This window comes from Pelophylax lessonae, assembly GCF_965119305.1.
Source record: "Pelophylax lessonae genome assembly, chromosome: 7".
Taxonomy (NCBI): domain Eukaryota; kingdom Metazoa; phylum Chordata; class Amphibia; order Anura; family Ranidae; genus Pelophylax; species Pelophylax lessonae.
This window is the reverse complement of record NC_138774.1, coordinates 152,694,963-152,722,054: the sequence shown is the minus strand read 5'-3', so window position 1 is coordinate 152,722,054 and position 27,092 is coordinate 152,694,963. Positions and strand designations below refer to the sequence as shown.

The window sequence follows — 27,092 nt, the reverse complement described above, 5'->3', positions numbered from 1 at the left end:
CTCCTACTTTGTTACTTGCTACAAATTTACAGCCTGTGTCATCACCGACTAAAAAAGAACTTAAAGCGGAGTTCCACCTAAAAGTGGAACTTCCGCTAATTTGTTTCCTCCCCCCTCTGGTGGCACACTTGGCACCTTTCAGGGGGGAGGGGGAACAGGTACCTGTTTTTGACAGGTACCCTTCCCCACTTCCGGGAGACGGTGCCGTGGCGCTGTCCCTCTGAAGTTTGGCCACTTCCTCCTTCCCCCACCGCCAAGCCAATCCGAATGCGCAGAGGGCTTCACGCATGCACATTAGGAACCTGCCCTTGAAGCCGCAAGGCTTCACTGCCGGGTTCCCTCACCAGCAATGGCGGCGGCAGCACTCAACAGCCGATGGAAACATCGGCTGCGATGCCGACTCCAGGACAGGTAAGTGTCCTAATATTAAAAGTCAGCAGCTACAGTATGTGTAGCTGCTGACTTTTAATTTTTAGAGAGGGAGAGGGGAGGCTGGAACACCGCTTTAAAGTGTTACTAAACCCAAAACAGCAAAATCTGGGTTAATCCTGCTGTCAGGGTTCTGGCGCCAAGCCTAACATGCAGAGGGTAGCCTCGCACTTAACAGAGAGCGGAACACAGACCAGTCACCTTGGCAGTAGACACAGGCTAGCCTGAGGTGCCAAATCCAAGTGCCAACCGGTTTTCACCAGAGCCTCTGTTGGTGAGGATGGATTTTGCTGCGTGTATAGCACCAGGTTGCGGCCCTCAGGGTTGCCCCATTAGGTGGTGAACAAGTCCAGATCCAATGGCGGATAAGCAGACAAGGGTAATGCAGGAGAATGGTCACAGGACAAGCCGAAGTCAGGACGGGCAGCAGACAAGCAAGGTGAGAGACAAGCCAGGAGGTCAATCAGGGATAAATCAGGGTACAGCAGGTTTCTTCATCAGGAGCACAGGGGAAGCTGCAGACAAGACAGCAAAGCATGAGTGTACCTGCTACCCTTAAATAGGCCATTTGGGCGCCAACCGTAATGGTTATTGCGTGCGCATGCACGTACGGGGGCGTGGCACAGGCCACCGCACACACGCATGCGCACTGGCGAACGCCAGTTCGCCGCTAAAGGGGCAAAAGAGAGTTAACGCCTGGCACTCCAGTGCGCCTCTGCAGTGTCATAGAGGAATGACTAGTGTGTTCCTGACACATGCGCATTGTGTAAAAGATGTTTGATCCTGTCTTCTCTGATTTTCCCCTTCTTCCACAGTCCCCAATCCATCTCCTCATAGTACAAAGCCTTGGGGGCAATTTGCACATGCTCAGTTGGTGTGTATTGCTGAAGAGTTTTTTTTTTTTTTTGGGAAGGTGCATGTAATCGGCACAGGGCCAATCAGCACTGTCCAGGCAAAGGGTCAGAGGTCATGCAGCCTTATAGGGCAATCAGAGGAGAATGAAAACTCCTTCTACAAACTTTAACCAGTGCTCGCCCAGGCACTGATAGAAGTCACACGACTGCTATATACTGCCGATGAGAAAAAGTATTTAGCAGTTTGTATTTACTAAAATAATTGCATTTCTATGTTCTGTGTACTGTGGGAGGCCAGATATAGTGAATGCAGGGTCCTGGGTTTAGTAACACTTTAAGGAAATGCTTTATGAAGAAACCAAAAAATAATTTTGCCCAAAAGGCTCTTGGTAGCTGGAATGCTGGTGGAATCAATCGACGCTCATTGCTTCCACCTATAACAGTAATAAATGGTATAATAAAGTGTACATGTGCAAACATTGTGTAACCACAATAAAATGCTAGAATGGTATAATGTGTAAGTGCAATGGTGCCTTAAATAATCCACAAAATATACATAAAGTGCAATAGTGCTCCAATACTGTCCATAAAGTGTAAAAAGGTGAAGAAAGGTGAAGAAAGTGCTGTAGTGCTTCAGCCCAATCAGGCGGTGTGGGGTGTATCACTCCCCTCCTGTATCCCCACTCACTGGAAACAATAGACCCTCAGCTTGTTCCACCTGAAGGATCTTTCAACTCTATCACTGTGGCACCTTAAGCGAGTCTTTAGGGCTCAAGCAAAATAAATAGCCGACATAGTGAAGTCCATAAAAACAGATTTAATGTGCGCCTAAAATATTACTTACAAGAATACGAAGAAAAAACAGCTTGTCGGCTATTTATTTTACTTTGGAGCACTATTGCACTTTATGTGTATTTTGTGGATTATTTAAGGCACCATTGCACTTATACATTATACTATTCTAGCACTTTATTGTGGTTACACAATTTTTGCACATGAACACTTTATTATACCATTTATTACTGTTCTAGGTAGAAGCGCTGTTTTATTGTTAGTATATATTTCTGAGTTTTTACTTAGTGGACAGCAGCTGAACTTTTTAATATTTTTTACAACAGTCTCCACATAGCGCAGGTTTTATTAATAATTTAATCCACGCTCCTTAACATGAGCTCTGCATATCTAAATATTTCCTCTATTAGCAACAAAAGTAGCAGAGAAATAATAATTGTGTAACTGTCGGTTCACACTGTTCCGACTTGTCAGGCGACTTGGTCTCCTTACAAGTAGCGGTCCATGCTGTGCAATGGTTCCCGTTCTAATAGGAGCGACTCAAGTCGCTCCAACTTAGAAAAAGATTCCTGCACCTTTTTTTGCAAAGTCGGAGCGACTTGCATTGACTTCCATTATGTGAACCGACACTTACAAACGGTTGCAAAACGCAGCTGAATACATCAATTGCAGAGATATTGCCCAAGAACTAATTAAACACAAAATCTAACACTAAGGCTCCATGCAAATTGGCTTAAAAAAATCGCTGCTACTACAGGAGTTTTATGTTCTGCCTGTAGAAGCAGCTGAATGCTATCCTATGTGTCCAAGCAAATTAGGACGAATACAGGCATATTTTGAGCTCAACTTTTAGAGGCAGTAAAAAAAAAACCTTCTGGTTTGCGTTTGTAATTGGAAATTACTGGCAGAAATAATGCAAAACTCTCCTAAAACTCTGTACAAAAAATGCAAATATTAACGTTTTTTTCTGCCAGGGGTTAATTATTTATTTATTCTTAAATAGTATTTCTTTATTGTATTTATTATTTATGTGTGATTTATTGTTTTATTTGTGTATTTTTTTAATATTTATTAATGTAGTAGTATTCTTATTAACACCCTTGATTATTATAAAGCACATATGTCAAACACAAGGCCCGGGGGCTGAATCCCGCCCTCAAGACCATTTCATGTGGCCCTAGCAGCAAGGGCTGTTTTTCAGCCAGAACGTGGCAGAACTCTATTCTGCCACCTCTGGTTTTCACCCTCTGCTCTCCACTCACAACTATTACTTGTAAACACAGTTCTGTGTCGAAGGACGGCTTTCCTCTTGGCGGCTCTCACATATACCTGCCTGCCCTGCATGCACTCATGACGGGGACAGATGATGACCAATGATCTTCCTGCAAGTACACAGTGCACTCCTTACTCTGCACTCTGTACACAGTACACTCCTTAACCCTGCACTTTGTACACATTACACTCCTTAAATCGGCACTCTGTACATAGCGCAATCCTGAACTCTGCTCTCTGTACGTAGCACACTTCTGAACTCTGTACAGAGAGTACTCCTGAACCATGCACTCTGTATGTAGCACACTCCTGAACTCTGCATACATAGTCTTACTGACACAACCGGCCCTTTTAGGGCAATCATAATGCCAATGCGGCCCTCAATGAAATTGAGTTTGATACCCCTGTTATAAAGCATTGCAATTGTCCTGTGTTGGAGTTTATTGTGGGTGGAACGCCACTCTTCCACATCTATGCTGGGGATTTTCCAGATTCACAGTGACTGAACCTAAAAGATTCAGTAACTGGACCATGGATTTGTGGTAGTGGTGGTGGTGGTGGTGAAATCCCCACTGTCCAGTCTCAATGCTAATATAGCAATACCTGTCATGGTTAGATGGTATGCTGTAAAACCACAATAGTTCTTACTGAATGAGAACATGGGAAGTAGTCAGAGCATGGGAAGTAGTGTCAGGGAATCTAATGAGCACCCATAGACTAGTGTATACGCTGATTAACCACTCTACTACCGCTCACGGTAATACTACTGCGGCAGAGTGGCTCGTTCCCGTCCTGTCACGTAGTATTAACGTGACTGGACTCCTCCCCTTCTGGGCGGCGCTTGCGCGCCGCCGGAGGCTCGCTCCCGCTGTTTTCATTCACAGCGGGAGTCGGGCCAGGGGAGGAGCAGCGGCGATCGCCGCTGCTCTTACCCGATCGTCGGGGATCGAGTCTGGAGATCCGCCCGCTGTGTGTAAACACAGCGGGCGGATCTCCATAGTGACAGGGAGTGACAGATCGGACTGTTCAGCATAGCTGGACATCCGATCTGTCCATGAATCACATAGTCACCTCCCCCCCTACACGTCAGTAAGCACCAGGCATACATTAACCCCTCCCTCTCCAATAAAATTAACCCCTTCCCTGCCAGTGTCATTTTTACAGTAACAGTGCATATATATAGCACTGATTACTGCAGTAATGTCACTGGTACCCCCAAAAGTGTCAAAAATGTCAGTCAGGGGTCCGGTCTGTCCGCCGCAATGTCGCAGTCCCGCAAAAAAAATCGCAGATCGCCGCCATTACGCGTTAAAAAAAAAACACCAAAAATGACAGAAATCTTTCCCTTTGTTAGTAAACGCAATAACTTTTGCGCAAACCAATCAAAATACGCTTATTGCGATTTTTTTTTACCAAACATATGTAGCATAAAACAAATTGGCCAAAAACTTTTAAAAAAATTGGTTTTTACATCTTTTTTGGGGGGAATTTCATATAAAAAAATGTGAAAAATATTGTTATTTTTTCAAAATAAACGCTCTTTTTTTGTTTATAGCGCAAAAAGTAAAAATCGCACAGGTGATCAAATACCACCAAAAGAAAGCTCTGTTTGTGGGAGAAAAAGGACGTAAATTTCGTTTGGGTACGGCGTCGCACGACCGCGCAATTGTCAGTTGAAGTCGCACAGCGCCGAATCGCAAAAAGTGGCCTGGACGGAAGACAGCAAAATCCTCCGGTTGTAAAGTGGTTAACTATTAGGCTCCATTCACATGTAGGCGTTGGCGTTTTTCAGGCGTTTGTTTATCGTTTTTCAGGCGTTTTTGCAAGCGTTTGCAAGCGTTTTACAGGCGTTTTTTTTGGGCGTTTTTAACAGGTGTCTTTGGTGACCAATGGAAAAGCAGAGTGTTTTTTTTTACAACATTTGCAAAGGAACCTCCCAGGGACCTCCTCCTCTGCATTGGACCTCCCAGGGACCTCCTCTTCTGCATGATCTTTTTTTTTTTATGGTTCTGGACATGCTACAGAGCTGAAACTTCACAGGTACACTTTTTAGACCCCCCAGACACTAAAATTAAAACTAAATCCAAAGAAATCTTTTTTTTTTTTTATTTTTTTTTTAAGAACTTTTTTTTGCCTGATTCATAGTCCCTGGGGCATGATCCAGTACCCTAGGCACTTTTTAGGGGCATTTATTGGGTTTTAGGGCTTCAAAATGGTGTTTTTTGATTCCATATATATATCTACATTACGGTCACCTTGGCATAGCAGAGTCAATTTACCCTAAACTACATTACGGTCACCTTGGCATGGAAGAGTTTGGTCAGCCTGGCATAGCAGAGTCAGTTCACCTAAACTTCGTTACGGTCACCTTGGCATGGAAGAGTTTGGTCAGCCTGGCATAGCAGAGTCAGTTCACCTAAACTTTGTTACGGTCACCTTGGCATGGAAGAGTTTGGTCAGCCTGGCATAGCAGAGTCAGTTCACCTAAACACATTACGGTCACCCTGGTATGGCAGCAGGCTATGGTCACCTTGGTATGGCAGGGTCTGGTCACCTAAACTGCCTAACTGCTGTTCTCCATGTTTCAGGAAAATGTGCTCACAGCAGAGGCATGCCAAGGGGGTGGAGAGCTGGGTGGAGAGTTGTGCTGTTTGAGCTGATCAGGAGCAACTAAACGCTTGTAAAACGCCTGTGAAACGCCAAATATCACTTTACATTGAGGTCTATGGGACAAAACGCCTGTGATCTGCCCAAAAAGAAGCTCAAGTACTTTTTTTGAGCGTTGGGCGTTTTCCTTAGGGCGTCAAAACGCTCAGATGTGAATAGATGTCATTGCAATGATTGGGATTTGTCTTGTTGGGCGTTTTGAGAGCTGATCAGTGAGCAGAAAAACGCTCCAAAAACGCCCAAAAACGCCTACATGTGAACGGAGCCTTAGAGTCAGAAACAGTTTAACATATAAGCTCCACAATAAAGATGTGGTTGTTTTTCTCTTCCAAGTACAGCCATAGATGTTTTTCCACAGAAAAGGTATTGCCCTGCTGTGTTGAGTACATTTCTCCTAACTTGGCAGGAGTTGCAGGTCAATGTTTAATTGAAAAAAAGAAAATAAAGAAAAAGAAACAAAAGGTAAATATATAATAAACTATTCACAGTATCAATGCCAGATGTGAACCCAGTACCTTTGATCTTGTTAGTGGAAAAAAATGCATCAGGTCTAGTTGTAAGCAAGGTTGACGTAGCCCTTTTAAAAGCTAGGAAAACCTATGTTTTTGCTTGCAGAATCCGTTCCAAGCACGTGACTGTCAAACCCAAAATGTGTGTGTGTGTGCGTGTATGTATGTGTATGTATGTATATATATATATATATATATATATATATATATATATATATATAATATATACCAAATTTAAATGCACACAAAATGTAACATAACCAAAATGTAAATATACATGATGTAATTATACTGTCCCTTTAAGCTATTGTAGCTTGGCCAGCTAAAGGAAAAAAGCGTGAGACCTTTAATAACAATGTTGAGTAAATTGAAAGTGAATTTTCCATTGCTAGGCTCATTGTGATGTATGAGCATTGCACTTGTGATAGAAATACACGATCACAGAAAACCAGACCTGTCACTTTTCATTGACCTACAAAAGCTACCTTTCTGTATTAAGTTGTCTTTGAGTCAAGATTTTTGTGAAGCAGAAAATATTTGACAATATCTCTCTTGACTGTCAATCTGATAACTTGCAAAAGGCTGGATTATAGTATTTAGGGCCTTTCAAGCACAACCTATTGACTTTGGAAGTAAAACCCTCACATTTTCAAATCTGGCCAATGTGCTTTACACAATAGTTTAGAACAGGTTGTGTATAAACATGGGTGATTGAATCCACTGCGCTTCAAACATACAAATGTTCTGGATATTGAATTGTAATATTTCTCTGTGGACCAATTTCTCTGTGGATATGCACTAGGCTAAGTGTAAAAAGTTAATAACTGTAAATGGTAGGTGAGCTTATGTAAGAATATTTTGATGTTTCTATGATGTTCTTTGTATGGGTGGAGTGGGGAAGGTGAAGACTATCCATCATTGGGCTATTAAAATACTCTTGGGCTCTCATGGTAATATCTCCAACCACCTTGACCTTGAAAGACGATATGCATGGCTTTATGCCATGGATGTTGTCACTATAAAACACAAATCAAGCAGTGCTGAGTACCAACTTCGGTCAGCATGAAGTCTTGTATTGGCTGTTGTTGTCATGGGTGTTTTAATCATTAGGGTCTCAGAGATATTTTACATTACAGTAGGGGAGGATCAAAACTATACTAGTTCTCAAAAACAGAATAGTTTGGAAGGAGTTGTTTTTTTAGTGTTACCTAGTTTTTATATGACCCTTTTTCACCTAAATTTTCACTTTTAATAGATATCCTTTATATTCAGTTTTTTTGCTTCCAGCCAAATTGTGCCCTGAATTAGTACGTTCCATCACTTGACTACTAAGCAGTCTCCACCTCTTTACTGATATATAACTAAAAGCTGTTACACACTATGAGGTTTGTTTTCTTTATCGTACGTCCCGGGACACAGAGCCATTGTCATTACATGTGGGTTATAGGCCACCTTCAGGTGAATGGACACTGGCAACCAATCAGACAGGAAGTCCCCCCTATAACCTTTACTATATAGTACCTCAGTTTTTTCACCAATGTCTTAAAGGTGATGGTTACTGTGGAGAAGCTTTCCACATTGTTTTTTTCTAAAGAAGAAGAAAGAAGATTATGCTACATACCCCGATCAAAGATCACTTAATCTAAGAGGTTAGCAATCAGATCCATCCAAACAAGTCAAACACTAAAAAGATGGTACCTGAGCCTCGGGAAAGCAGATACGAGGTTTTGCCTGTAACGTTGCCCTTTTTAGGCACTGGACCCTGGGATCCGGACAGGGGGCTCTACAGGTCCAAGGGAGTGGCCCCTCTAAAATAAGGGGACACAGTGCTTGAAGGTTGGCAAGTGACAGTAACTCACCGTGATGGGTGAAGATTGGATTCTTGTTTCAAGACAGAATCCTGCGGTGGGACTGGAAAGTCCACTTTGAAAATATTTGTAAAAATATTTTTTATGCACTGTTCCCTTTAGGATAACTGATACCAAGTGCCATGTTAGTCTCTATAAGAGACAATAAGTGTATTAGTATGCACCTAGTTTGTTTAATCACTTGCCGCCCGCCCACCATCAAATGACTGCGGAGCGGTGCAGCTCTCTTTCTGGGAAGACATCATATGACGGCGCCCCAGAACAGCCGCGCCTGCGGGGGCACGCAGCGCAGCGATCATGGCTGCGCCGTGTTCCTAGGACAAGGCGCGACCCTGATCTTGGTAAAGAGCCAATGACGTGGCTCTTTACCCATGTAATCAGCTGTGTACAATCACAGCCGGTCACATGTAAATAAGGAAGTCAGAGTGTGTCAGAGTGTGTGGCGAGGAGAGCTGATCAGCATCTCCTCCTCAGAAGGAAGTCCAGGAAAGGTAATCAGGGCACTGATCATCAGTGCCCTGATTACAGTAAACTACAATAGTGCCCAATCAATGCCCATCAGTGACACACAACAGTACCCAATCAATGGCATTCAGTGACATCAATCAGTGCCCACAGTGACCTATATCAGTGTCCATTAGTGATACCAGTTAGTATCCATCTGTGCTGCCCATCAGTGTCGTCTGTCAGTGCCCATCAATGCCGTCCATCAGTGCAACCCACCAGTGCCGCCTATCAGTGCCCACCATTGCCGCCTGTCAGTGCCACCTATCATTGCTCATCAGTGCTGCATATCAGTGCGACATATTAGTGCCTCCTCATCAGTGCCCATAAGTGCCACCTAATCAGTGCCCATAAGTGCAGCCTTTTAGTGCCGCTTCATCAGCGCACATCAGTGAAGGAGATAAATTACTTATTTACAAAATTTACTGACAGAAATTAAGAAAAAATTTATTTTTTTTTCAAAATTTTCTGCCTTTTTTTTTCTTTTTTTAGTAAAACCGCATGACCGCAATCCTCATTCTTTCTTTTTTTTCCTGTTTTATTGTGTTTTTATATGTTATTTCCCTGTTTTCTTCCATGTGGGGTTCACTCTTTTTCTCTTTCTTTTTCTTTCACTGTGGAAATTTGCCATACCTTTATTTTGCTAGTAATTATCTTCTATGGTCTGCAGCCTTTTATTCAATCAACGTTTATTGGCTTTATGCCGACTAGATGCCGACTAAATAGTTTCACTATTTAGTCAGCATCTCCACATGTATCCACACGGTTATGACTAAGCGAATATAATTTCGTGAAACGCGTCAAATGTATTGTCTTCTGTCTCTGGTTTGTCACAATGGATTTTTTAGACTTTCAATAAATGGATTTTATCGTTTTCCACTTTCAAGTCGGTGTGCGGTTGCCTTCTTCTTTATTTGTACGCAATCCTCATTCAAAGTGTGACAGCACTGAAAGCTGAAAATTGCCCTGGGCAGGAAGGGGGTGAAAGTGCCCTGTATTGAAGTGGTTAAACTTTTTTGCTCTCCCTGTGCAAAGCAGTAGGTGTATCAGCTGTGTTTAAAGCACATTTTGTTTAAACATTTTTCTTTGCTCCCTGTGCAAAACATTTGGTGTATCAGCTATGTTAAAGAACACCTTGTTTATTTAACCACTTTACCACTAGAGGATTTTGCTGTCTTACGTCTGGGCCACTTTTTGCGATTCGGCGCTGTGCGACTTTAACAGACAATTGCGCGGTCGTGCGACGCCGTACCCAAACAAAATTTATGTCCTTTTTTTTCCCACAACAGAGCTTTCTTTTGGTGGTATTTGATCACCTGTGCAATTTCTATTTTTTGCGCTATAAACAAAAAAAGAGCGTTTATTATAACAATATTTTTAACATTTTTTTAAATAAAATTCCCCCCAAAAAAATGTAAAAATCAATTTTTTTTTACATTTTTGGCCAATTTGTTTTCTGCTACCTATGTTTGGTAAAAAAAAATCACAATAAGTGTATTTTGATTGGTTTGCGCAAAAGTTATTGCGTTTACTAACTAAGGGAAAGATTTTTGTCATTTTTGGTGTTTTTTTTTTTAACGAGTAATGGCGGCGATTTGCGATTTTGTTTGCGGGACTGCGACATTGCGGCGGACAGATCGGACCCTTGACTGACATTTTTGACACTTTTGGGGGTACCAGTGACATTACTGCAGTAATCAGTGCTATATATATATGCACTGTTACTGTAAAAATGACATTGGCAGGGAAGGGGTTAATTTTATTGGAGAGGTAGGGGTTAATGTATGCCTGCTGCTTACTGACGTGTGTGGGGGGAGGTTGTTCTTTTGACAGTGCATATGCGCAGAATCCTTTGGCTAAAAAGCTTGTTTGTGGAATTACTGTGTAAAAAGTTGCTGGCTGGCTTTCCCTTTCATGGAGAATGCCTATTTGGGGATGAAATGTATAAATATATCCAAAAGATTTTGAGGGGGGGGGGGGAGAGTGCGTTGCTACCCGGTAAGAGGAAAACGTCCATCTTTGAAGATTCCGAGCACTCAGACTCCCAGTGCTTTTAATCCCAGGCAGTTGCGACGGCCTCAGCCGTCTGGATCTAGGACCAAGCCTTCAGGGCAAGGGCAGAAGAAACCCTGGGCCCAGAGATCTACCACGTCTACCTCTAAGCCTTCCTTGTGAAGGTGCACCCCCACTCAATCAGGTGGGGGGAAGGCTGCTACGGTTCTCGAAAGCCTGGGTAGAAATAATTCAGGACAACTGGGTTATTACCACTATCTCGCAGGGATACAAACTGGAACTTTGGATGTTCCGGCATCCTCGGTTTGTAAAATCAAACATACCTGCAGATCCTCTAAAAAAAAAAGATCTCTCTTTCTGGCTGTGAACCATTTAAGGTACCAAAAAGTGATTACAGAAGTGCCGGAGGATAAAAGATTCAGGGGTTTTTACTCAAAACTTTTTGTAGTCCCCAAGCCAAACGGAGACGTGAGACCTATTCTGGATCTCAAAGCACTAAACCAGTTTCGGAACATTCGTACTTTCCATTTGGAGTCAATTTGTTTAATCATGGCCTCTTGCAGGGAAAGGAATTTCTAACATCCATGGACATCAAGGATGCACACCTATTTTTCAGGCCCATTAAAGGTTTTTACACTTTGCAGTAGAAAACCATAATTTTCAATTTGTGGCCCTGCCCTTCGGTTGGCCACGGCTTTAAGAGTGTTCACAAAGATCCTAGCTCCAGTATTGGCTGCCCAAAGGTCTCAAGGGATATCAGTGATGGGATATCTAGACGATCTATTACTAATAGATCAATCCGCTTTGGCTCTAAGCCAGGAATGTTTTCCAGACCGTTCAGTTCTTAGAACATCTGGTTTGGATTCTGTACTTGCCAAAGTCAGCATTTCAGCCGGCCCAGCATCTGGAATATCTGGGTTTCCTTGTGGACACAATACAGGTAAAGGTATTCTCAAGAAAGGTCACAGACCTGAAGGATCTGGTTCGATCCGTGAGAAGGCAAAAGTATTCTTCTGCACGCCTTTGCATGAGGTTACTAGGGAAGATGGTGTTTCGGAGCAATTCTAAATGCTAAATTCCATGCCAGACCCTTGCAGAACAACATTCTGTCAGCATGGTCCAGAAGGGTCCAGTCCCTAGACTGGTGCATGTCTCTGTTACCAAGAGTTCATAAGAGCCTAAGTTGGTGGTTGTTTCCAAGAAATTTGGAAAAAGGGAAATCCTTCCTTCCAGTAGTCTGGAAAGTAGTGACCACAGATGCCAGTCTTTCCGGTTGGGGAGCAGTTCTGGAGGAGCCCATGGTCCAAGGAAAGTGGTCTTGGGTAGAGCAAAATCTCCCCATCAATGTCTTGGAAATCCGAGCAGTTTGTCGATCTTTAAAATTCTGGACACCCAGACTTCGGATTACCCTGTCAGGGTACAACTTGACAATGCCACAGCTGTGGCTTATATCAACCATCAGGGAGGCATCAAAAGTTGGTCAGCCCAGAAAGAGGTAGATATTATCCTATCCTGGGCAGAAAAAATTGTTCCATGCTTATCGACCGTTTTCATTCCAGGAATAGAAAACTGGCAAGCAGAATTTCTGAGTCGTCAACAGATGTTTCCAGAGGAATGGTCCTTACACCCCCTGAGATGAGATCTTTGCATTGATCTGAAAACTTTGGGGGGTCCCAGATGTATATCTGTTGGCATCCAGGTTCAACAACAAGTTGAAATGATTTGTGTCCAGGACCAGGGACCCACTTGCAGTCGGAGTGGATGCTTTGGTGACTCCTTGGGAGGAGTTTTCCCTGATCTATGCCTTTCCTCTGGTTCAGCTGCTGCTGCGTCCAGGATAGCCAAAGAGGTTTTGGTATGCACAAATTCAAAAACTGGCAATGGCAATTCCTTGGAATCTTCCACTGCTCTCTCAAGGTCTGTTATTTCACCCTGCTTTACAGTCTCTAAATTTGATGGCTTGGCTATTGAAGCCTTGATTTTGAAATAGCGGGGTATAGCTGGCCCTGCAGTTTCCACCCTGATAAATGCTAGAAAACCAGTCTCTAGAGGGATTAATTACAGAGTCTGGAAATCTTACATTACCTGGTGTGAAGCCAGGAAATGGCATCCCCGCAAGTATATCACCGGGAGAATTCTAGTTTTCTTGCAAGTTGGTGTATATATGAAATTAACCGTAGGCACTATTAAGGGGCAAATTTCAGCCTTGTCGGTTTTTTTCCAGAGACCGATCGCTTCACATTCCTTGGTTCAAACCTTCGTTCAAGGGATATTACATATGTTTCCACCAGTGAAGCCACCATTGTGTCCTTGGGACCTACATTTGGAGCTGGCAGTTTTACAGAAACAGCCTTTTGAGCCCATGGGGCATATGCCCCTGGTTCTTTTGACCAGAAAATTGGTCTTTTTGATTGCGATAACTTCAGCCAGAAGAGTATAGGAACTAGCAGCTCTTTCTTGTAAAGAGCCATTCTTGATTTGACATCAAGATAGGGTGACTCTATGTCCACACCCAGGTTTTTTGCCCAAGGTGGTGTCCGCATTTTATTTGATTTAGGACATTGTACTACCTTCCTTTTTTCCAGATCTTCAGATTAGGAAAGGTTACTTCATTCTCTTGATGTAGTACGTGCTCTTAAGACCTAATTGAAAATGTATTCGTAAGACTGCTTTTTTGTTCATACTGCCAGAAGGGCCCAGAAAAGGGCAGGCAGCATCTAAGCTTATGATTTCTCGTTGGATTTGCCAGGTTATTATCCAGGCGTATGGTTTAAAAGGGAGGGTTCCAACTTTTCCTGTAAAGGCACACTCTACCAAAAGAGTAGGTGCTTCTTGGGCAGTTCGCCATCAAGCTTCTATGGCTCAGATTTGAAAAACCGTGACTTGGTCATCCGTGCATACATTCACTAGATTCTATCAAGTGGATATTAGGACCCAGGAGGAGTCTGCATTTGGCCGTAGTGTTCTGCAAGCAGCTATGTAGACCTTTTGATGTCCGATGGCGGTATTGATGGTGTCCCCCTTCTCTCAGGTGCATTGCTATAGGACAGGGGTGGGAAACATTTTTTCTGCCAAGGGCCATTTGGGTATTTATAAAATCATTCGGGGGCCATACAAAATTATCAACTTCAAAATTACCCTGTTATATTTGGTCAAACATTTAACTCACCCCTAATGTGATGGCTGCAACTGCTTCTCATTGGTGAGGTGTGTGATGTTAGCTGGTATTAATGATGTTGCCTCTCGCAACTGGTTTTCCAGGTTTGCGTCGGTCAGTCTGGAGCGCAGTCAACTTTTTGTGGTGGCAAGTTTTGAAAAGAACTGCTGGCGGGTACTGCTGGTTGGTACTGCTGGTGGGTATAGCTGGCTGGTACTGCTGGTGGGTACAGCTGGCTGGTACTGCTGGTGGGTACAGCTGGCTGTTACTGCTGGTGGGTACAGCTGGCTGGTACTGCTGGTGGGTACAGCTGGCTCAGGCTGGTACTGCTGGCTTGTACTGTGCTGTGGGTACTGCTGGCTCTTGCTGGTACTGCTGGCTCTGGCTGGTACTGCTGTAGGTACTGCTGGCTCTGGCTGGTACTGCTGTGGGTATTGCTGGCTCTGGCTCGTACTGCTGGCTCTGGCTAGTACTGCTGCTGTGGGTACTGCTGGCTCTGGCTGGTACTTCTGTGGGGACTGCTGGTTCTGCTGTGGGTATTGCTGGCTCTGGCTGGTACTGCTGGCTCTGGCTGGTACTGCTGTGGGTACTGCTGGCTCTGGCTGGTACTTCTGTGGGGACTGCTGTTTCTGCTGTGGGTATTGCTGGCTCTGGCTGGTACTGCTGGCTCTGGCTTGTACTGCTGTGGGTACTGCTGGCTCTGGCTGGTACTTCTGTGGGGACTACTGGTTCTGCTGTGGGTACTGCTGGCTCTGGCTTGTACTGCTGGTTCTGGCTGGTATTGCTCTGGGTACTGCTGGCTCTAGCTGGAACTGTTGTGAGTACTGCTGGCTCTGGCTGGTACCGCTGTGGGTACTGATGGTTCTGGCTGGTACTGCTGGCTCTGGCTGGTGTACTGCTGGTTCTGCTATGAGTGCTGCTGGCTCTGGCTGGTACTGCTGTGAGTACTGCTGGCTCTGGCTGGTACTGCTGTGAGTACTGCTGGCTCTGGCTGGTACTGCTGTGAGTACTGCTGGTTCTGGCTGGTACTGCTATGGGTACTGATGGCTCCGGCTGGTACTGCTGTGGGTACTGCTGGTTCTGCTGTGGGTATTGCTGGCTCTGGCTGGTTCTGCTGTGGGTACTGCTGGCTCTGGCTGGTACTGCTGGCTCTGGCTGTTACCGCTGTGGGTACTGCTGGCTCTGGCTGTTACCGCTGTGGGTACTGCTGGCTCTGGCTGGTACTGCTGTGGGTACTGCTGGCTCTGGCTGGTACTGCTGGCTCTGGCTGGTACTGTTGTGAGTACTGCTGGCTCTGGCTGGTACCGCTGTGGGTACTGCTGGTTCTGGCTGGTACTGCTGGCTCTGGCTGGTATACTGCTTTGAGTACTGCTGGCTCTGACTGGTACTGCTGGTTCTGCTATGAGTACTGCTGGTTCTGGCTGGTACTGCTGTGTGTGCTGCTGGAGGGAAATACTGGCTAGGAGAAGTGTAGTAGCGCCACGCTGGAGGAAGAGGTGATGTTTCTTGTATTGGTCACAGGCGGAGTGCATTTGATATCAACCCGCCTGTGACTCACTCAGACTGTCATAACGGAGCAGGAACTATACAGAAAGCATTGGCTCCGTTCTGACAGATCAGCTGAGAGAGACACAGACCATCTGCACAGGGGGCCGGACCAAATGACTTTGCGGGCTGCATACAGCCCCAGAACCATAGGTTCCCCACCCCTGCATAGGCCATCCCAAATGTATTGAATATGGCTCTGTGTCCCGTGATGTACGATAAAGAAATATGGATTTTTTCTACAGCTTACCTGTAAAATCCATTTCTTGGAGTACATCATGGGACACAAAGGTCCCTTCCCTCTCGTATGGGGTATTTATTAATTGCTAGAAAACTGAGGTACTTCCTATATAGAAGGGGTTATATAGGGGGACTACTATTGGTTGCCAGTGTCCATTCACCTGAAGGTGGCCTATAACCCATATGTAATGAATATGGCTCTGTGTCCCATGATTTACTCCAGGAAATGGATTTTACAGGTAAGCTTAAAAAAGACCGAAGAACTCAGGAGAAGCCGCTGTACTAATTATTTGATGTTAGTACAGCGATCTCCCCTGCTGAGCTATTGTGTTCTGACGGGGGGTACCCCCACCAGAATGCGTTGGTCAGGCTGATTGGGAGCTGATCGATCATGTCCCTTCGACAGAAAGCTGAACGGCTGGCTTTTGTGGGACCGGCAGCTGTACACACGGACCGAATGTCGCCTGGTTTCTATTGAACCGGCTGATGCAATCTGACATTTGGCCCAAGTGTTATAGGCTTAACTATGCCAGGCAATTAGGAGAGCTTTATTGCTACCAAAACCAAAACAATGTGCATGAAGTGAAAACTACAAAATAGATAAAGTGTTCAAGAGAGAGTATGAAACTTCTTAGAGGGAGCTTAGCTAGAAACTAGAGAATTCAGCAGCTGGGGAGCGGGAAATCTATTAAAGAAACAGTTACTGTATTTATACAAGTGCTATGTGGTTTGTTATATACAGTAAATAGAATAAACATTGCGGCTTTCGTCGCGGAAGGTCAAAGTTCCTTAAAATAACTGACTAGTTTGAGTAAGCATTCAGATTAAGGAAGTAGTTTTGCAAAAGAACTGCTCATGAAGAAGAAGTCATTGTAACAGAATGGATTTGTAGCATTGTTATTCATTAGGTGTGCATTGGTAAGTGTGCAGTTTTATGGTGATTCTTATTTATCATACAGCAAGGAGTCACTGACTTATTGTAGGTTTCATTAAAAAAAAATATATATATATAACAAGTTAGTCAGTCATATGCTTTGATCTTAGTTGTACTACAGTAAACTAGTGTTTTCAAACTAGTGTTTGTAAGCTGGCCAGGTTTACTGATTATGGTGCAGTGAAATTACTATTACCCTATGCATAAAACACTCCTGTTGGGAGATTTGCTCTCTACAGGAAATCTGGATGGCTGGAAAGTTTTGCACACTTCTTTACTGTTATTTGTTAATGCAGCTGAAAAACCAGCCACCATCCTTCACAATAGGGAGCATACTTAATATGCAATTGGTAATAGATGTGCATCTGGAAAGAGAGGAGCATCTTCTTAAAGTTGATGTGCTTCATATGGGTTTTTCCACATAGGCCGTGCAATACCAAAAACGCTAGTGTAAATTGGTAATAGTCACCAAAATAGGGGAGGATGTAAAGAACATTTCTTATCTGCTGCGGAAGATGGTGCTTTGTGCTACCATGTTTTATGATGTCATCTAGGCAGTAAGCTCTTAGGAAATTGTACCTCCCCAACCCTACCATGGCCTTGGCCTTTCACAGTTCCAAAATGCAGCTCTTGGCACTCTGGACAGAAAGGGCATTTGAAAATGGTGTTCTGCATTCTAAGAGAGTTATAGCAAAACATTAGTGTCTGAGGATTTTATTTATTTTTTTTCTCAGCCTCTTTCTGAATCTTCAGCATTTGACACTTCAGATAGTGTTGGCTTCCTGTGTCCCCGCCATGCTCTGAGGTTTCATCCTCTAACACCTACCTCAATACAGACCAAAGCAGTGATATAGAGAGGAGCACTCATGGAGAAAGTAGGGATACAGGCATCTGGGAGTTCTGAAAGTATTCAAGTGGATCTGGACTGTATCAGAGCACCACAAACTAAAAACGCTATACAATTCATTTTTAATATTCAAAGCAAACTCCCCCACCCATCCATGTCTCCATGCTTTATTGTGGTTAGAAATCTCTTTGAAAACCATGTTGAGTAAGGGCAAATGATTCATGTAGCTTATAGTTCTTGCCCTTAGCTCAAGTATGCATGCAGGAGAGTGTGCTTAGCTGAGAAAACCCCTCCTTCCCTTTTGAAGACTCCTGCGATGTATGACATCATTTGCCTAGGCAGGAAACCAGGAAGTAACTGAAGAAATGTGAAAGAAGTTTAAAACAAGCAAATATGATATATTTTCCTATCTATTTACTAATGCTACTAACACGAGGATTAAAAATAATCAATGTCGATTGGGAGAGTGAAGTTCCACTTTAAATTCTAAAGGATGACCAAGACTACCATGAAAAAGCCGAGTAATTTGCAGGAAGATGTTTTAGCCAAACATTTAGGATCCATTCACACGGGCTTTCCACCCGACAGACTCCGTTTTACTCAGCGGGGATTGCTCCGTTGATCCCCGCTGAGCAGACGGATGACAGCTCAGTCTCTGCTCACTGTGCTGAGATAGACCTGTCAGAGCCCCGCTTTCCTCTATGGGAGATCAGGTGAAAACGCACTGCCTGTCCGTTCTTATTTGATCCGATCCTCCAGACGGATGTAAAATAGGATAGCCATCCTCTGGATTTCACAGACCGGATCGGATAGCAGCAGGTGTTAGCAGACATGTCACAGTTGACATCCGCTGCTCCATAGAGGTGCATGGAGCATCCGATCCGATCCGATCCGATGAAAAACTGACAGGCGGACCTGATTGGAAAGCCCGTGGGAAAAGGCCCTTAGGTTGAATACAAACAGATGACAAGACTTTCTCTTCTCAGTGACTCCAAACAGGTCTACAATGAAAGATTTCCTCTTTATTTTTCTTCTGGGGACAGCTTAAGATTTCATATCTCCCTTAGTTTCTCTCTTAGTGACTATGAGCACCAGGACAGAGAGAGTAACTCTACAGACAACAGTAAAACCTCGAGAAAGGTTTCAAATATCCACTCATTATCCTGAACAATAAAAAAGATTTAGATGATTTAGATCACCCTATCTATAGTGCCCTCAGCACTGTGGACAGTGCAGGAAATACTGCTCATTACCATTTTTATATATACAGAAATAAAAGTAAACTTAACAAAGACATATCTCTATTGGTCCAGCTATTGCCTTTTCTAAAAAAGAGTTAAAGACATTTGTTCAAATTTAACAGCTGTAAGTGATCTTCAGAAAGTCTTTCTATAGTAGATTATTCTTTTACAAATTGTATATTTATATTTTCATCTATATATTGTAACAATAAATATATGGAGCATTCCATTTGCAGTTTATATGGGTGGCTACTTTTGTTTTGCTCTAGGGGTGGAATCTGCTGAGCTACATGTTTTTGAGGTATGTGATCTACATGTATATAAATTGTGGAAGACGAAATTGGTGTATTTCTGTTTTCTGTTCTGCACTTGAATAACAACAACTTGAATGTGATTGGCTACTTTAGGCAAACAGGCATTTTAATTCTTTCAGCCTTATAAATAAGGTATATTATAAAGGATGGATTTAAAGCCAATTTAGTCTAGTGGACATGTAATAGACAGGATTACTTACCTTGTTCCTTGCTTTTGCAGGCTTCCTCCCCTCCGGACAACCAGTCCCCTGAAGGTGCTCCTCTTCACCGGTTGTGTGGCTACCCCCCCTCTCCCCGCTGACATCATCACTTATAATGCAGGTCTAGTGGACCCACATTGAACGTCAGGACGTTAAGTGCACATCTACACTCTAGTTCTTGAGCAGGAGTGGAGGAGCTGGCAGCCAGGGGGGCGAGGAATAAGGTAAATATTCCTCTGTTATATCCCCCTTGACTAAATGAACATTAGATTGTTACTATAAGGTAGGGCTACCATAATGATATTTTTATCAGCTGACTAGAGTGTGACCATGTACTTTGCAGGGAGTTTGAAGCACCTACATACCATCCACTTACTCCCCCTTCACCCTGTTGGCATGTTCGAGCTAGAGCTTCTGGTGACTCTATCCCCTGTTCTTACAATGATTTTGGACAGGGCCCCTGGAAGCAAGTGGGAAGTGTCAAGCAATTGCCCTGAATATGCAAAATACGAGTCTGCTTTTATGCTTTAGCTGCACAGCATTTATGCAGTGCACACATTTGTGTTGGTAAAAGACTTCTCTGTTCTTGACTAAACATTGCCATCCCCATGTAATGCATAGCACAATGTGTGCCTGTTTTCCTCCCAAGATAATTGATTGATATCATCAGATAGTGCAGCTCCTTTTCATGACAATAAGCGCTTTACTAAGGCCCTTACATAAAGTTACTCTTAATTCCTAGATCCACCCTGCTTCTGGTAAAGGTACAAAGACAGTGGGGCTTATTTACTAAAGGCATATAGACTGTGCATGTTTGCACTTTGAAAGGGCATTTGCTCCAGAGCTTAGTAAATGAGCGGAAGCTCTGATGACTTCCATCATCCAATCGTGCTAGAAAAATTAAATGCTGTTTTCTCTATCATTCTACGACAGACGCAGCTCCATCTCTTCAGAGACCATTGGGTTATGCTCCTCCAATCGGGAATAGGCACTAGGCAGGAAAAAAGTCTAACCACGCCTATGGGGCTGTCCCTGGAGGCATAACCCCACACACTCTATCAGCAATCAGTTTGTTAATGGCGAGTTTTAGTAATAGGACCTAGCTCCCTTCTGGGACTTCAGTCTTAGCTTTTAATAGGGAAATTTGTGTACTAGAGCGCTGAGTGCTTCTTGGGCTTTTCGCCATCAGGTATCAGTGCTGCAAGTTTGCAAGGCAGCAACTTGGTTGTTTGTGCATATATTTACAAAATTCTACAAAGTTGATGTGTTGGCATCTTCAGATGCTTCCTTTGGCCACAGGGTTTAGCAGGCTGCTGTTTAAAGAGAATCTTTTTTGTTTCTCTTTGAGGGTGTATGTTTTTTTAAGGTGAGCTCCAGTTGTTCCTGGTTGAGCTCCATGGTTGGCTAAGTTTAGCCTTTAGGGGTTTATGGCTTCTTTGCGTTGTCTTCCCACCTTTCATGAATATACTGCTTTAGGACGTCCCATTGGTTTCTGAAGAGATAGAGCTGCGTCTGTCGATGAACGTTAGAGAAAACTGGATTTTTGTAAGAACTTACTGTAAAATCCTTTCCTCTGAAGTTCATTGACAGACGCAGCACCCGCCCCTGTTCTGAGTGAATGTGTTTTTTTTTGGTATTCTAAACACTGCCTTCAACTAAACTGATTGCTGATAGCAGAGTGTGTGGGGTTATGCCTGCAGGGACTGTCCCATAGACGTGGTTAAACTTTTTTCCTGCCTAGTGCCTATTTCTGATTGGAGGAGCATAACCCAATGGTCTCTGAAGAGATGGAGCTGCGTCTGTCAATGAACTTCAGATAAAAGGATTTTATGGTAAGTTCCTTGCATGTGACTGGGTAGTCTTTGCTAAGTGACGCTGCATCTCATTTACTAAGCACTGAAGCAAATGCCCTTGCAGACTGCAACTGCACTTGCAAATTACACAGTCTTTAGTAAATCAACCCGGGTGTTTGTCTTTTCTGTCAATTAAGCTTCCTTATGAAGGACTAAACAGTTAGAACTATGAAAATGTTTGAAAAGTTTTGCATGTGTTCTGCTTTCTGGACATACCAAAGATATGTCCATTGGAGATAAAAAAATTAAACAATAAAGGTGTACAATGCATAGTGATGCTAGCTAATTTATTGGTGATTCAAGAATAAAGGATAGTCCATCTGAAACATATATATTATCAATAGATTTATGTTAACTGTTTAAATCAACCATTTATGTTAAAGTGGTAGTATACTGCTGTGCTTTTTATTTTTTTTCCTAACCTAAAAGGTAATGTCATAATGTGCTAGTATGCATCATATACTAGCACATTATGTTAAACTTACCTGAAAACAAAGCTTCTCATCGCTGCGCTGTCACTGCTGAAGCCGCTTCCATCTTCACCAGGTCTTTCTTCTGGGTCTGCAGACTCTGGCTTTGTGACGGGCCAGAGCGGGGATGACATCACTCCCACGCATGCCATTTATAGCACAGGACTCGGATGGCTGTTTCTTCCTAGTGCATGCACTGGTGATGTCGCCGGCTGCGTGTAAAGTACATATTTTTCTAAACGGTGCACATTTACAGTACCTATAGGTAAGCCTTATTATAGGCTTAGCTATAGGTAAAAGTCAGAGATGGGAGTTTATTCCCACTTTTATTATCCTTGGGGACTTTAGGGAGAGAGTTTCCATGTTTTATTTCAGAAGCTCTTGCAATGGGGTCTCACAATTATTGAATGGTAATGTTATGGTAATAATGATATGTTTGGGTTGATGAAGGCTTTTTATGCAAAAAAAGAAAAGTAGTTTCAGTAGCTGTAGGAACAAGAGGCACAATCTTGAGTTCTGAGATTTTTCCTGCTGGTGTCCTCAAAGTATATGAGAATCCAGTGGGTGCTCAGCCCATCATAATTTACTGTCAGAAGATGACAGGACACAGGGATTGTCTCTTGCTACTACATCTGCTGATCCTGCTACACCAGCTTACTGTTTGATGTTGCACTCACACAATATTTCTATTCATGCTGTATGAGCAATGACACTTTTAAAAATGCATCTTCATTCAGAACAATAAAACAAACTTGACAGAAGTTCTAAGTCTTTACTATACCCAAAAGTAAAAAGAAAAAGTTTTAGGTAGAATTGGTTTATATTCCTACAGGAAAAGTCACAAAACACCTTAGGAGTTGTTACACATTTGGGTTGATTTAATAAAGGCAAATAGTCTGTGCTCTACAAGTGCAGTTGCTCCAGCTCTGAGGGGAACATGCAAAGGAAATAAAAAAAACAGCATTTTTGCTTGTATATGATTGGATGATAGAAATCAGCAGACCTAAAGCAACTGCATTTATAGTTTACTTTCAAGTGCATAGTATATTTGCCTTTAGTAAATCCACCTCATTATCTATTAGTTTTAGACCCCATCCTGGTGCATTGATAACCACTTAAGCCCCGGAGGATTTGGCTGCTCAAAGACCAGGGGGGTATTTTGCGATTCGGCACTGCGTGACTTTAACGGACAATTGCGCGGTCGTGCGATGCTGTACCCAAATGAAAATCTTTTTCTCCACAAACAGGGGTTTCTTTTGGTGGTATTTGATCACCTGTGCGATTTTTACTTTTTGCGCTATAAACAAAAAAAGAGCGACAATTTTGAAAAAATAACAATATTTTTCACATTTTGTTATATGAAATTCCCCCAAAAAAATGTAAAAATCTAAATTTTTTAACATTTTAGGCCAATTTGTACTCTGCTACATATGTTTGGTAAAAAAAATCGCAATAAGCATATTTTGATTGGTTTGCGCAAAAGTTATTGCATTTACTAACTAAGGGAAAGATTTTTGTAATTTTTTTTTAACGAGTGATGGCGACAAACTGCGAATTTTTTTTTTTTTGCAGGACTGCGACATTGCGACGGACAGATCAGACCCTTGACTGACATTTTTGACACTTTTCGGGGTACCAGTGACATTACTACAGTAATCAGTGCTATACATATGCACTGTTACTGTAAAAAGGACACTGGCAGGGAAGGGGTTAACTTTATTGGAGATGCAGGGGTTAAATGTGTCCCTAGGGGCGTGCTTCTAACTGTAAAGGGGTGTGGCTTTTTGCCACCTGCCTTTCTCCCTCTGCAGCGGATGATCGCGAGTGACCGGCGGACATTGGGTCCGCCGGTCACACGCGCGGGGATGTGCAGGAACGAGCGGGGGCGGGAGCGCGCCTCCGGCGGCGCGGGCTCGCCCCCTATTGGCTCGCGGGCGAGTGACGTATACATACGTCACTTTTCCCAGGAGGGGCTGACCGCCGCAGTAAATGTACTTGCGACAGTCGGCAAGTGATTAAAGTTGAAGCTTGCAGTAAGGCTCGGTTCACATTAATGCAATGGCAGACATCGCATGTGATTCAGAGAGCACTGTTCTGAAAATCACATGCAATGTCTGTGCGATGCAAATTTAGCCATACAGATAGTATGGCTAAATTTGCATCTGATTCGGCACAAACACGCACAGGACCCTTTTTTGGGTCACACCAGAATCGGATTGCATGGAGGTCCACACTCATGCGATCTGATTCATGTCCGAATGTCAGTTTGCACTGCAATATGTGAACTGATCTAGGGGTGTCGTTAACTTTGAATTGACACCCCCAGCAATTCGCATATAGCAGTCTGAACTGCCTGCGCTGGGAATGCGATGCGGGAACCTGCAGTAGATTCGCAGGCTTCCCGCATCGCATAAGTGTGAACTGGGACTCAATTAGTTTACATTTTTAAAGGTCTTTTTTTGTTCACTACTGTGCCCTTGTGGACAATTACTAACTAATATCAATTTACATTTTTGAAACGCCATATTTAACCACTTAAGCCCCGGAAGATTTTACCCCCTTCCTGACCAGGGGGTATTTTGCGATTCGGCACTGCGTGATTTTAACGGACAATTGCCCGGTCGTGCGACGCTGTATCTAAACGAATTTGGCGTCCTTTTTTTCCCACAAACAGAGCTTTCTTTTGGTGGTATTTGATCACCTGTGCGATTTTTTAATCACGCACTATAAACAAAAAAAGAGCGTAAATTTTGCAAAAATAGCTATATTTTTCACATTTTTTTATATGAAATTCCCCCCCAAAAAAATGTAAAAATCAAAATTTTTTAACATTTTCGGCCAATTTGTTTTATGCTACCTATGTTTGGTAAAAAAAAATCGCAAAAAGCGTATTTTGATTGGTTTGCGCAAAAGTTATCGCGTTTACTAACAAAGGGAAAGATTTTTGTCATTTTTGTTGTTTTTTTTTTTAACGCGTAATGGCGGCGATCTGCAATTTCTTTTGCGGTACTGCGACATTGCGGCGGACAGATCGGACCCTTGACTGACATTTTTGACACTTTTGGGGTTACCAGTGACATTTCTACAGTAATCAGTGCTATACATATGCACTGTTACTGTAAAAATACACTGGCAGTGAAGGGGTTAACTTTTTTGAAAGGGAGGGGCTATGTGTGTCCCTAGGGGCGTGCTTTCTACTGTGATTGGCTGTGGCTTCAGATGTATGAAGAGTGATCAACGGTTCTACATAGTAGAACCGTATGATCATCCTTCATACACAGGGGAGAATGACGGGCAGCTTGTTTACACAAGCCGCCTGACTTTCTCCCTCTCCCCCGCCAATCGCAGAGTGACCGGCGGACATCGGATCCGCCGGTCACACGCGCAGGGGGGTCCGTGACCACGCGGGAGCGGGAGCGCGCCTCCGGGGGTGCGCGGGAGCTCCCTAGACCCTCACAAGCTAGTGACGTAGCCCTACGTCACTTTGCCTGTGAGGGGCTGACTGACGACGTAGATCGGCGTTAGGCAGTCGGCAAGTGGTTAGACCTTTAGTATTATTGGCCACAATATTTTTGTGTTCTTTCAGTATACTAGTAATAAAGATGTTTCCTGGGAGGTAAAATAAGTTGCAAGGCAGGGCAGATTCAGTGGCCCACATAACAAAAAATGGGCTGGTGAAACTTTTTAAATATTTCTAGTAATATACAGTTGTGAGGAAAATTGGTGAATGTACACCCAGAAATTTTGCAATAATGTGATCTAGTCTTTATCGCCTTTCACAAACAGCCTTTTGCATTGTCATATCTTTTATTAAACATATTGTTTAAATTAATGTTTCCCAAAACATGTCATTACATCCTACCAACATTTCATGTTTTGTTGACATTGAAAACACTAATGACTTTGGCATATATAAGGCAACATGGAAAGATTGGACTGATGTGATTTGACAGATTTGGGGAGCAATAGTTGTGGCAGCAAGGTCAGTGATGGAAAAAGTATGTGAATATCTAGTGACTAGAGAAATGTTCTTTTTTGGCATAGCTTAGACCTAAAGACACAACTTTAGGAGGTTTATAACCAATGTTTGATTTTATCATCGGTGTTCCCATTGGGGGGACCTTTACTTACAGGCCCATAGCCCAAACAGGACGTGAAAGCAAATCTAAAGGTCCACCAGAACTACCTTCCCAATTGGAAGATTTCCCCTCTATTCCTGTTCTTGTGACAACCAAAAAGTTGGGATCTTTTCTTCACTCTTTGTGATAATGATAAACAGGACAAATAGAGAAGGTAAATCTCCTTAACAGGGGCACAGACTGCAATAAAAATATCACAGGTGTTTTACTTCCACTCTACTCTATCCAAAATTAAACTACTACTTTAGTCCTCTGACAAATACTTTATGGAGGTGGTCATCAGTCATGTGCAGTGATTAAAGATTAGGTATTCTGTCCTGTATGCAACATAGTTTAAATCCATGTATATTTTTGGATGTGATGCTTCAGATCACACTACAACTTTCAAATGTTTTTTTCTAAAATCGAAATGTCTTCTGCTTCAGACACACTGTTGGTCTACTCCTGTGTTTGTATCCAGCTTGTGTTGCATGATCCAAATATTTTACATTGTAGCTTATAGACAGATGGCTTGGCATTCCACTGAAGGATTTCCTGACTTTAATTCATTGGTCCTTCAATGAATGGAAGTCACTCAGGCCAGAGTAGCAAACCAACCCACACCATTATACTTCCACTATGCTTCACAGATTGGATGTGGTTTTGGTGTTATAATTGAGCATTTGTTTTTCCTCCAAATACTGTCAGTAAACCCCCCTCCATTGCGGGGGTTACGTTCCAGACCCAGCCGCGAAAAGTGAAATTCCGCGAAATAGAAAACCCTATTAAAATACACTGTAGGCATGTTTTTTTTTTTTTTTTACTGTCACTGTACTTTTAAAAGCATTTTTAGGTCTTCAAACACACTTTTAAAACAATAGAAACTCATTTAAACACATAAAAGTTACTGAGAGACATAGCAAGAGCTATGGAAAACACAAAAATATTTAATTTTTAATGATTTATATAGTAAAATAACATTACAGAACAAACCGCAATATACCGGGACCGCAAAAACTGAACCGCGATGGAGCGGGGGTTTACTGTACATTTATTTTGAAAAATACCTTTTTTCTTATCTGTCCACAGAACATTGTTCCAACATTTTTCCCCAAATGCAGATCACAAATGCAATGCGTTTGCCTGCGCGAAATGCATGGTACCCGTTACAGTGAATTTTTAAAATAGTGCATACTTTTGGTGCAATTCAGTATGATTACAGCGCATGCAAATGAATAGTCAGAAAATGTACCCCATACTCCTCC

At 42.9% G+C, this 27,092-nt stretch overlaps 1 protein-coding gene across 3 annotated transcripts in view; it reads left to right on the top strand.

The window, feature by feature from the left end:
* The window catches only part of PAK3 (p21 (RAC1) activated kinase 3), a 337,291-nt gene that overhangs the window by 37,337 nt on the left and 272,862 nt on the right, over positions 1 to 27,092 (top strand). For 2 of the 3 annotated variants that reach the window (XM_082264388.1, XM_082264392.1), the window contains exon 2: positions 19,407 to 19,610. The exons of the other annotated variant lie outside the window; for it this stretch is intronic. The gene's annotated coding sequence lies outside the window, so the exon portion shown is untranslated. The remainder of the gene's footprint in view (positions 1 to 19,406; positions 19,611 to 27,092) is intronic. 3 annotated transcript variants of the gene reach the window in all.